This window comes from Thalia democratica, chromosome 3 (genome assembly GCF_965202585.1).
Source record: "Thalia democratica chromosome 3, ktThaDemo2.hap1.1, whole genome shotgun sequence".
NCBI lineage: Eukaryota > Metazoa > Chordata > Thaliacea > Salpida > Salpidae > Thalia > Thalia democratica.
Genome location: NC_139167.1, coordinates 100,951,036 through 100,963,570, shown reverse-complemented (window position 1 = coordinate 100,963,570; position 12,535 = coordinate 100,951,036).

The window sequence follows — 12,535 nt, the reverse complement described above, 5'->3', positions numbered from 1 at the left end:
AAAAAGCGTGTCGTAGCCAATACATTAAACAACATGTTTGCAAAGTTTTAACTGTTTTAGTCAAGAATTGTTTGTGTAAGAGTGCTAAAACGTATGGATTATACATTGACTAGTAAAAAGTTCAGAAGACTGTAAAATTTTTTCTAAACAATTTTAAGTAAAAATAAAAAAAGCGTGTCGTAGCCAATACATTAAACAACATGTTTGCAAAGTTTTAACTGTTTTAGTCAAGAATTATTTGTGTAAGAGTGCTAAAACGTATGGATTATACATTGACGAAAGCAAGCATAGGTGTTTTTTAATGTAAAAAGTTCAGAAGACTGTAAAATTTTTTCTAAACAATTTTAGGCAAAAATAAAAAAAGCGTGTCGTAGCCAATACATTTAAAAACATATTTGTAAAGTTTTAACTGTTTTAGTCAAGAATTGTTTGTGTAAAAGTGCTAAAACGTATGGATTATAATTGACTAGTAAAAAGTTCAGAAGACTGTAAATTTTTTTTTAAACAATTTTAAGCAAAAATAAAAAAAGCGTGTCGTAGCCAATACATTAAACAACATGTTTGCAAAGTTTTAACTGTTTTAGTCAAGAATTGTTTGTGTAAGAGTGCTAAAACGTATGGATTATACATTGACTAGTAAAAAGTTCAGAAGACTGTAAAATTTTTCTAAACAATTTTAAGCAAAATTAAAAAAAGCGTTTCGTAGCCAATACATTAAACAACATGTTTGCAAAGTTTTAACTGTTTTAGTCAAGAATTGTTTGTGTAAGAGTGCTAAAACGTATGGATTATACATTGACGAAAGCAAGCATAGGTGTTTTTTAATGTAAAAAGTTCAGAAGGCTGTAAAATTTTTTCTAAACAATTTTAAGCAAAAATAAAAAAAGCGTGTCGTAGCCAATACATTAAACAACATGTTTGCAAAGTTTTAACTGTTTTAGTCAAGAATTGTTTGTGTAAGAGTGCTAAAACGTATGGATTATACATTGACTAGTAAAAAGTTCAGAAGACTGTAAAATTTTTTCTAAACAATTTTAAGCAAAAATAAAAAAAGCGTGTCGTAGCCAATACATTAAACAACATATTTGCAAAGTTTTAACGGTTTTAGTCAAGAATTGTTTGTGTAAGAGTGCTAAAACGTATGGATTATACATTGACTAGTAAAAAGTTCAGAAGACTGTAAAATTTCTTCTAAAAATTTTTAAGCAAAAATAAAAAAAGCGTGTCGTAGCCAATACATTAAACAACATGTTTGCAAAGTTTTAACTGTTTTAGTCAAGAATTGTTTGTGTAAGAGTGCTAAAACGTATGGATTATACATTGACTAGTAAAAAGTTCAGAAGACTGTAAAATTTTTTCTAAACAATTTTAAGCAAAAATAAAAAAAGCATGTCGTAGCCAATACATTAAACAACATGTTTGCAAAGTTTTAACTGTTTTAGTCAAGAATTGTTTGTGTAAGAGTGCTAAAACGTATGGATTATACATTGACTAGTAAAAAGTTCAGAAGACTGTAAAATTTTTTCTAAACAATTTTAAGCAAAAAAAAAAAAAAGCGTGTCGTAGCCAATACATTAAAAAACATGTTTGCAAAGTTTTAACTGTTTTAGTCAAGAATTGTTTGTGTAAGAGTGCTAAAACGTATGGATTATACATTGACGAAAGCAAGCATAGGTGTTTTTTAATGTAAAAAGTTCAGAAGACTGTAAAATTTTTTTTCTAAACAATTATAAGCAAAAATAAAAAAAGCGTGTCGTAGCCAATACATTAAACAACATATTTGCAAAGTTTTAACTGTTTTAGTCAAGAATTGTTTGTGTAAGAGTGCTAAAACGTATGGATTATACATTGACGAAAGCAAGCATAGGTGTTTTTTAATGTAAAAAGTTCAGAAGGCTGTAAAATTTTTCTAATCAATTTTAAGCAAAAATAAAAAAAGCGTGTCGTAGCCAATACATTAAACAACATGTTTGCAAAGTTTTAACTGTTTTAGTCAAGAATTGTTTGTGTAAGAGTGCTAAAACGTATGGATTATACATTGACGAAAGCAAGCATAGGTGTTTTTTAATGTAAAAAGTCCAGAAAACTGTAAAATTTTTTCTAAACAATTTTAAGCAAAAATAAAAAAAGCGTGTCGTAGCCAATACATTAAACAACATATTTACAAAGTTTTAACTGTTTTAGTCAAGAATTGTTTGTGTAAGAGTGCTAAAACGTATGGATTATACACTGACGAAAGCAAGCATAGGTGTTTTTTAATGTAAAAAGTTCAGAAGACTGTAAAATTTTTTCTAAACAATTTTAAGCAAAAATAAAAAAAGCGTGTCGTAGCCAATACATTAAACAACACGTTTGCAAAGTTTTAACTGTTTTAGTCAAGAATTGTTTGTGTAAGAGTGCTAAAACGTATGGATTATACATTGACTAGTAAAAAGTTCAGAAGACTGTAAAATTTTTTCTAAACAATTTTAAGCAAAAATAAAAAAGCGTGTCGTAGCCAATACATTAAACAACATGTTTGCAAAGTTTTAACTGTTTTAGTCAAGAATAGTTTGTGTAAGAGTGCTAAAACGTATGGATTATACATTGACGAAAGCAAGCATAGGTGTTTTTTAATGTAAAAAGTTCAGAAGACTGTAAAATTTTTTCTAATCAATTTTAAGCAAAAATAAAAAAAGCGTGTCGTAGCCAATACATTAAACAACATGTTTGCAAAGTTTTAACTGTATTAGTCAAGAATTGTTTGTGTAAGAGTGCTAAAACGTATGGATTATACATTGACTAGTAAAAAGTTCAGAAGACTGTAAAATTTTTTCTAAACAATTTTAAGCAAAAATAAAAAAAGCGTGTCGTAGCCAATACATTAAACAACATGTTTGCAAAGTTTTAACTGTTTTAGTCAAGAATTGTTTGTGTAAAAGTGCTAAAATTTTTTCTAAACAATTTTAAGCAAAAAAAAAAAAAGCGTGTCGTAGCCAATACATTAAAAAACATGTTTGCAAAGTTTTAACTGTTTTAGTCAAGAATTGTTTGTGTAAGAGTGCTAAAACGTATGGATTATACATTGACGAAAGCAAGCATAGGTGTTTTTTAATGTAAAAAGTTCAGAAGACTGTAAAATTTTTTCTAAACAATTTAAAAAAAAAAAAAAAAAAGCGTGTCGTAGCCAATACATTAAAAAACATGTTTGCAAAGTTTTAACTGTTTTAGTCAAGAATTGTTTGTGTAAGAGTGCTAAAACGTATGGATTATACATTGACGAAAGAAAGCATAGTTGTTTTTTAATGTAAAAAGTTCAGAAGACTGTAAAATTTTTTCTAAACAATTTTAAGCAAAAATAAAAAAGCGTGTCGTAGCCAATACATTAAACAACATGTTTGCAAAGTTTTAACTGTTTTAGTCAAGAATTGTTTGTGTAAGAGTGCTAAAACGTATGGATTATACATTGACGAAAGCAAGCATAGGTGTTTTTTAATGTAAAAAGTTCAGAAGGCTGAAAAATTTTTTCTAATCAATTTTAAGCAAAAATAAAAAAAGCGTGTCGTAGCCAATACATTAAACAACATGTTTGCAAAGTTTTAACTGTTTTAGTCAAGAATTGTTTGTGTAAGAGTGCTAAAACGTATGGATTATACATTGACGAAAGCAAGCATAGGTGTTTTTTAATGTAAAAAGTTCAGAAGACTGAAAAAATTTTTCTAAACAATTTTAAGCAAAAATAAAAAAAAAGTGTCGTAGCCAATACATTAAACAACATATTTACAAAGTTTTAACTGTTTTAGTCAAGAATTGTTTGTGTAAGAGTGCTAAAACGTATGGATTATACATTGACTAGTAAAAAGTTCAGAAGACTGTAAAATTTTTTTTAAACAATTTTAAGCAAAAATAAAAAAAGCGTGTCGTAGCCAATACATTAAACAACATGTTTGCAAATTTTTAACTGTTTTAGTCAAGAATTGTTTGTGTAAGAGTGCTAAAACGTATCGATTATACATTGACTAGTAAAAAGTTCAGAAGACTGTAAAATTTTTTCTAAACAATTTTAAGCAAAAATAAAAAAAGCGTGTCGTAGCCAATACATTAAACAACATGTTTGCAAAGTTTTAACTGTTTTAGTCAAGAATTGTTTGTGTAAGAGTGCTAAAACGTATGGATTATACATTGACGAAAGCAAGCATAGGTGTTTTTTAATGTAAAAAGTTCAGAAGACTGTAAAATTTTTTCTAATCAATTTTAAGCAAAAATAAAAAAAGCGTGTCGTAGCCAATACATTAAAGAACATGTTTGCAAAGTTTTAACTGTTTTAGTCAAGAATTGTTTGTGTAAGAGTGCTAAAACGTATGGATTATACATTGACTAGTAAAAAGTTCAGAAGACTGTAAAATTTTTTCTAAACAATTTTAAGCAAAAATAAAAAAAAATGTCGTAGCCAATACATTAAACAACATGTTTGCAAAGTTTTAACTGTTTTAGTCAAGAATTGTTTGTGTAAGAGTGCTAAAACGTATGGATTATACATTGACGAAAGCAAGCATAGGTGTTTTTTAATGTAAAAAGTTCAGAAGACTGTAAAATTTTTTCTAAACAATTTTAAGCAAAAATAAAAAAAGCGTGTCGTAGCCAATACATTTAACAACATGTTTGCAAAGTTTTAACTGTTTTAGTCAAGAATTGTTTGTGTAAAAGTGCTAAAACGTATGGATTATAATTGACTAGTAAAAAGTTCAGAAGACTGTAAAAATTTTTTTAAACAATTTTAAGCAAAAATAAAAAAAGCGTGTCGTAGCCAATACATTAAACAACATGTTTGCAAAGTTTTAACTGTTTTAGTCAAGAATTGTTTGTGTAAGAGTGCTAAAACGTATGGATTATACATTGACTAGTAAAAAGTTCAGAAGACTATAAAATTTTTTCTAAACAATTTTAAGTAAAAATAAAAAAAGCGTGTCGTAGCCAATACATTAAACAACATATTTGCAAAGTTTTAACTGTTTTAGTCAAGACTTGTTTGTGTAAGAGTGCTAAAACGTATGGATTATACATTGACGAAAGCAAGCATAGGTGTTTTTTAATGTAAAAAGTTCAGAAGACTGTAAAATTTTTTCTAAACAATTTTAGGCAAAAATAAAAAAAGCGTGTCGTAGCCAATACATCTAACAACATATTTGTAAAGTTTTAACTGTTTTAGTCAAGAATTGTTTGTGTAAAAGTGCTAAAACGTATGGATTATAATTGACTAGTAAAAAGTTCAGAAGACTGTAAATTTTTTTTTAAACAATTTTAAGCAAAAATAAAAAAAGCGTGTCGTAGCCAATACATTAAACAACATGTTTGCAAAGTTTTAACTGTTTTAGTCAAGAATTGTTTGTGTAAGAGTGCTAAAACGTATGGATTATACATTGACTAGTAAAAAGTTCAGAAGACTGTAAAATTTTTCTAAACAATTTTAAGCAAAATTAAAAAAGCGTGTCGTAGCCAATACATTAAACAACATGTTTGCAAAGTTTTAACTGTTTTAGTCAAGAATTGTTTGTGTAAGAGTGCTAAAACGTATGGATTATACATTGACGAAAGCAAGCATAGGTGTTTTTTAATGTAAAAAGTTCAGAAGACTGAAAAATTTTTTCTAAACAATTTTAAGCAAAAATAAAAAAAAAAATATCGTAGCCAATACATTAAACAACATATTTACAAGATTTTAACTGTTTTAGTCAAGAATTGTTTGTGTAAGAGTGCTAAAACGTATGGATTATACATTGACTAGTAAAAAGTTCAGAAGACTGTAAAATTTTTTTTAAACAATTTTAAGCAAAAATAAAAAAAGCGTGTCGTAGCCAATACATTAAACAACATGTTTGCAAATTTTTAACTGTTTTAGTCAAGAATTGTTTGTGTAAGAGTGCTAAAACGTATCGATTATACATTGACTAGTAAAAAGTTCAGAAGACTGTAAAAATTTTTCTAAACAATTTTAAGCAAAAATAAAAAAAGCGTGTCGTAGCCAATACATTAAACAACATGTTTGCAAAGTTTTAACTGTTTTAGTCAAGAATTGTTTGTGTAAGAGTGCTAAAACGTATGGATTATACATTGACGAAAGCAAGCATAGGTGTTTTTTAATGTAAAAAGTTCAGAAGACTGTAAAATTTTTTCTAATCAATTTTAAGCAAAAATAAAAAAAGCGTGTCGTAGCCAATACATTAAAGAACATGTTTGCAAAGTTTTAACTGTTTTAGTCAAGAATTGTTTGTGTAAGAGTGCTAAAACGTATGGATTATACATTGACTAGTAAAAAGTTCAGAAGACTGTAAAATTTTTTCTAAACAATTTTAAGCAAAAATAAAAAAAAAATGTCGTAGCCAATACATTAAACAACATGTTTGGAAATTTTAACTGTTTTAGTCAAGAATTGTTTGTGTAAGAGTGCTAAAACGTATGGATTATACATTGACGAAAGCAAGCATAGGTGTTTTTTAATGTAAAAAGTTCAGAAGACTGTAAAATTTTTTCTAAACAATTTTAAGCAAAAATAAAAAAAGCGTGTCGTAGCCAATACATTTAACAACATGTTTGCAAAGTTTTAACTGTTTTAGTCAAGAATTGTTTGTGTAAAAGTGCTAAAACGTATGGATTATAATTGACTAGTAAAAAGTTCAGAAGACTGTAAAATTTTTTTTAAACAATTTTAAGCAAAAATAAAAAAAGCGTGTCGTAGCCAATACATTAAACAACATGTTTGCAAAGTTTAACTGTTTTAGTCAAGAATTGTTTGTGTAAGAGTGCTAAAACGTATGGATTATACATTGACTAGTAAAAAGTTCAGAAGACTATAAAATTTTTTCTAAACAATTTTAAGTAAAAATAAAAAAAGCGTGTCGTAGCCAATACATTAAACAACATATTTGCAAAGTTTTAACTGTTTTAGTCAAGACTTGTTTGTGTAAGAGTGCTAAAACGTATGGATTATACATTGACGAAAGCAAGCATAGGTGTTTTTTGATGTAAAAAGTTCAGAAGACTGTAAAATTTTTTCTAAACAATTTTAGGCAAAAATAAAAAAAGCGTGTCGTAGCCAATACATCTAACAACATATTTGTAAAGTTTTAACTGTTTTAGTCAAGAATTGTTTGTGTAAAAGTGCTAAAACGTATGGATTATAATTGACTAGTAAAAAGTTCAGAAGACTGTAAATTTTTTTTTAAACAATTTTAAGCAAAAATAAAAAAAGCGTGTCGTTGCCAATACATTAAACAACATGTTTGCAAAGTTTTAACTGTTTTAGTCAAGAATTGTTTGTGTAAGAGTGCTAAAACGTATGGATTATACATTGACTAGTAAAAAGTTAAGAAGACTGTAAAATTTTTCTAAACAATTTTAAGCAAAAATAAAAAAAGCCTGTCGTAGCCAATACATTAAACAACATATTTGCAAAGTTTTAATTGTTTTAGTCAAGAATTGTTTGTGTAAGAGTGCTAAAACGTATGGATTATACATTGACGAAAGCAAGAATAGGTGTTTTTTAATGTAAAAAGTTCAGAAGACCGTAAAATTTTTTCTAAACAATTTTAAGCAAAAATAAAAAAAGCGTGTCGTAGCCAATACATTAAACAACATATTTGCAAAGTTTTAACTGTTTTAGTCAAGAATTGTTTGTGTAAGAGTGCTAAAACGTATGGATTATACATTGACGAAAGCAAGCATAGGTGTTTTTTAATGTAAAAAGTTCAGAAGACTGTATAATTTTTTCTAAACAATTTTAAGCAAAAATAAAAAAGCGTGTCGTTGCCAATATATTAAACAACATATTTGCAAAGTTTTAACTGTTTTAGTCAAGAATTGTTTGTGTAAGAGTGCTAAAATGTATGGATTATACATTGACGAAAGCAAGCATAGGTGTTTTTTAATGTAAAAAGTTCAGAAGACTGTAAAATTTTTTCTAAAGAATTTTAAGCAAAAATAAATGTCGTAGCCAATACATTAAACAACATATTTGCAAAGTTTTAACTGTTTTAGTCAAGAATTGTTTGTGTAAGAGTGCTAAAACGTATGATTATACATTGACGAAAGCAAGCATAGGTGTTTTTTAATGTAAAAAGTTCAGAAGACTGTAAAATTTGTTCTAAACAATTTTAAGCAAAAATAAAAAAAGCGTGTCGTAGCCAATACATTAAACAACATATTTGCAAAGTTTTAACTGTTTTAGTCAAGAATTGTTTGTGTAAGAGTGCTAAAACGTATGGATTATACATTGACGAAAGCAAGAATTGGTGTTTTTTAATGTAAAAAGTTCAGAAGACTGTAAAATTTTTTTTAAACATTTTTAAGCAAAAATAAAAAAGCGTGTCGTAGCCAATACATTAAACAACATATTTGCAAAGTTTTAACTGTTTTAGTCAAGAATTGTTTAGTAAGAGTGCTAAAACGAATGGATTATACATTGACGAAAGCAAGCATAGGTGTTTTTTAATGTAAAAAGTTCAGAAGACCGTAAAATTTTTTCTAAACAATTTTGAGCAAAAATAAAAAAAGCGTGTCGTAGCCAATACATTAAACAACATATTTGCAAAGTTTAAACTGTTTTAGTCAAGAATTGTTTGTGTAAGAGTGCTAAAACGTATGGATTATACATTGACGAAAGCAAGCATAGGTGTTTTTTAATGTAAAAAGTTCAGAAGACTGTAAAATTTTTTCTAAACAATTTTAAGCAAAAATAAATGTCGTAGCCAATACATTAAACAACATATTTGCAAAGTTTTAACTGTTTTAGTCAAGAATTGTTTGTGTAAGAGTGCTAAAACGTATGGATTATACATTGACGAAAGCAAGCATAGGTGTTTTTTAATGTAAAAAGTTCAGAAGACTGTAAAATTTGTTCTAAACAATTTTAAGCAAAAATAAAAAAAGCGTGTCGTAGCCAATACATTAAACACCATATTTGCAAAGTTTTAACTGTTTTAGTCAAGAATTGTTTGTGTAAGAGTGCTAAAACGTATGGATTATACATTGACGAAAGCAAGCATAGGTGTTTTTTAATGTAAAAAGTTCAGAAGACTGTAAAATTTTTTCTAAACATTTTTAAGCAAAAATAAAAAAGCGTGTCGTAGCCAATACATTAAACAACATAATTGCAAAGTTTTAACTGTTTTAGTCAAGAATTGTTTAGTAAGAGTGCTAAAACGAATGGATTATACATTGACGAAAGCAAGCATAGGTGTTTTTTAATGTAAAAAGTTCAGAAGACCGTAAAATTTTTTCTAAACAATTTTAAGCAAAAATAAAAAAAGCGTGTCGTAGGTAATACATTAAACAACATATTTGCAAAGTTTTAACTGTTTTAGTCAAGAATTGTTTGTGTAAGAGTGCTAAAACTTATGGATTATACATCGACGAAAGCAAGCATAGGTGTTTTTGAATGTAAAAAGTTCAGAAGACCGTAAATTTTTTTCTAAACAATTTTAAGCAAAAATAAAAAAAGCGTGTCGTAGTTAATACATTAAACAACATATTTGCAAAGTTTTAACTGTTTTAGTCAAGAATTGTTTGTGTAAGAGTGCTAAAACGTATGGATTATACATTGACGAAAGCAAGCATAGGTGTTTTTTAATGTAAAAAGTTCAGAAGACTGTAAAATTTTTTCTAAACAATTTTAAGCAAAAATGAAAAAATCGCGTCGTAGCCAATACATTAAACAACATATTTGCAAAGTTTTAACTGTTTTAGTCAAGAATTGTTTGTGTAAGAGTGCTAAAACGTATGGATTATACATTGACGAAAGCAAGCATAGGTGTTTTTTAATGTAAAAAGTTCAAAAGACTGTATAATTTTTTCTAAACAATTTTAAGCAAAAATAAAAAAGCGTGTCGTTGCCAATATATTAAACAACATATTTGCAAAGTTTTAACTGTTTTAGTCAAGAATTGTTTGTGTAAGAGTGCTAAAACGTATGGATTATACATTGACGAAAGCAAGCATAGGTGTTTTTTAATGTAAAAAGTTCAGAAGACCGTAAAATTTTTTCTAAACAATTTTAAGCAAACATAAAAAAAGCGTGTCGTAGCCAATACATTAAACAACATATTTGCAAAGTTTTAACTGTTTTAGTCAAGAATTGTTTGTGTAAAAGTGCTAAAACGTATGGATTATACATTGACGAAAGCAAGCATAGGTGTTTTTTAATGTAAAAAGTTCAGAAGACTGTAAAATTTTTTCTAAAGAATTTTAAGCAAAACTAAATGTCGTAGCCAATACATTAAACAACATATTTGCAAAGTTTTAACTGTTTTAGTCAAGAATTGTTTGTGTAAGAGTGCTAAAACGTATGGATTATACATTGACGAAAGCAAGCATAGGTGTTTTTTAATGTAAAAAGTTCAGAAGACTGTAAAATTTGTTCTAAACAATTTTAAGCAAAAATAAAAAAAGCGTGTCGTAGCCAATACATTAAACAACATATTTGCAAAGTTTTAACTGTTTTAGTCAAGAATTGTTTGTGTAAGAGTGCTAAAACGTATGGATTATACATTGACGAAAGCAAGCATAGGTGTTTTTTAAAGTAAAAAGTTCAGAAGACTGTAAAATTTTTTCTAAACATTTTTAAGCAAAAATAAAAAAGCGTGTCGTAGCCAATACATTAAACAACATATTTGCAAAGTTTTAACTCTTTTAGTCAAGAATTGTTTAGTAAGAGTGCTAAAACGAATGGATTATACATTGACGAAAGCAAGCATAGGTGTTTTTTAATGTAAAAAGTTCAGAAGACCGTAAAATTTTTTCTAAACAATTTTGAGCAAAAATAAAACAAGCGTGTCGTAGCCAATACATTAAACAACATATTTGCAAAGTTTTAACTGTTTTAGTCAAGAATTGTTTAGTAAGAGTGCTAAAACGAATGGATTATACATTGACGAAAGCAAGCATAGGTGTTTTTTAATGTAAAAAGTTCAGAAGACCGTAAAATTTTTTCTAAACAATTTTGAACAAAAATAAAAAAAGCGTGTCGTAGCCAATACATTAAACAACATATTTGCAAAGTTTTAACTGTTTTAGTCAAGAATTGTTTGTGTAAGAGTGCTAAAACGTATGGATTATACATTGACGAAAGCAAGCATAGGTGTTTTTTAATGTAAAAAGTTCAGAAGACTGTAAAATTTTTTCTAAACAATTTTAAGCAAAAATAAATGTCGTAGCCAATACATTAAACAACATATTTGCAAAGTTTTAACTGTTTTAGTCAAGAATTGTTTGTGTAAGAGTGCTAAAACGTATGGATTATACATTGACGAAAGCAAGCATAGGTGTTTTTTAATGTAAAAAGTTCAGAAGACTGTAAAATTTTTTCTAAACAATTTTAAGCAAAAATGAAAAAAGCGCGTCGTAGCCAATACATTAAACAACATATTCGCAAAGTTTTAACTGTTTTAGTCAAGAATTGTTTGTGTAAGAGTGCTAAAACGTATGGATTATACATTGACGAAACAAGCATAGGTGTTTTTTAATGTAAAAAGTTCAGAAGACTGTAAAATTTTTTCTAAACAATTTTAAGCAAAAATAAAAAAAGCGTGTCGTAGGTAATACATTAAACAACATATTTGCAAAGTTTTAACTGTTTTAGTCAAGAATTGTTTGTGTAAGAGTGCTAAAACGAATGGATTATACATTGACGAAAGCAAGCATAGGTGTTTTTTAATGTAAAAAGTTCAGAAGACCGTAAAATTTTTTCTAAACAATTTTGAGCAAAAATAAAAAAAGCGTGTCGTAGCCAATACATTAAACAACATATTTGCAAAGTTTTAACTGTTTTAGTCAAGAATTGTTTGTGTAAGAGTGCTAAAACGTATGGATTATACATTGACGAAAGCAAGCATAGGTGTTTTTTAATGTAAAAAGTTCAGAAGACCGTAAAATTTTTTCTAAACAATTTTAAGCAAAAATAAAAAAAGCGTGTCGTAGGTAATACATTAAACAACATATTTGCAAAGTTTTAACTGTTTTAGTCAAGAATTGTTTGTGTAAGAGTGCTAAAACTTATGGATTATACATCGACGAAAGCAAGCATAGGTGTTTTTGAATGTAAAAAGTTCAGAAGACCGTAAATTTTTTTCTAAACAATTTTAAGCAAATATAAAAAAAGCGTGTCGTAGCCAATACATTAAACAACATATTTGCAAAGTTTTAACTGTTTTAGTCAAGAATTGTTTGTGTAAGAGTGCTAAAACGTATGGATTATACATTGACGAAAGCTAGCATAGGTGTTTTTTAATGTAAAAAGTTCAGAAGACTGTAAAATTTTTTCTATACAATTTTAAGCAAAAATAAAAAAAGCGTGTCGTAGCCAATACACTAAACAACATATTTGCAAAGTTTTAACTGTTTTAGTCAAGAATTGTTTGTGTAAGAGTGCTAAAACGTATGGATTATACATTGACGAAAGCAAGCATAGGTGTTTTTTAATGTAAAAAGTTCAGAAGACCGTAAAATTTTTTGTAAACAATTTTAAGCAAAAATAAAAAAAGCGTGTCGTAGCCAATACATTAAA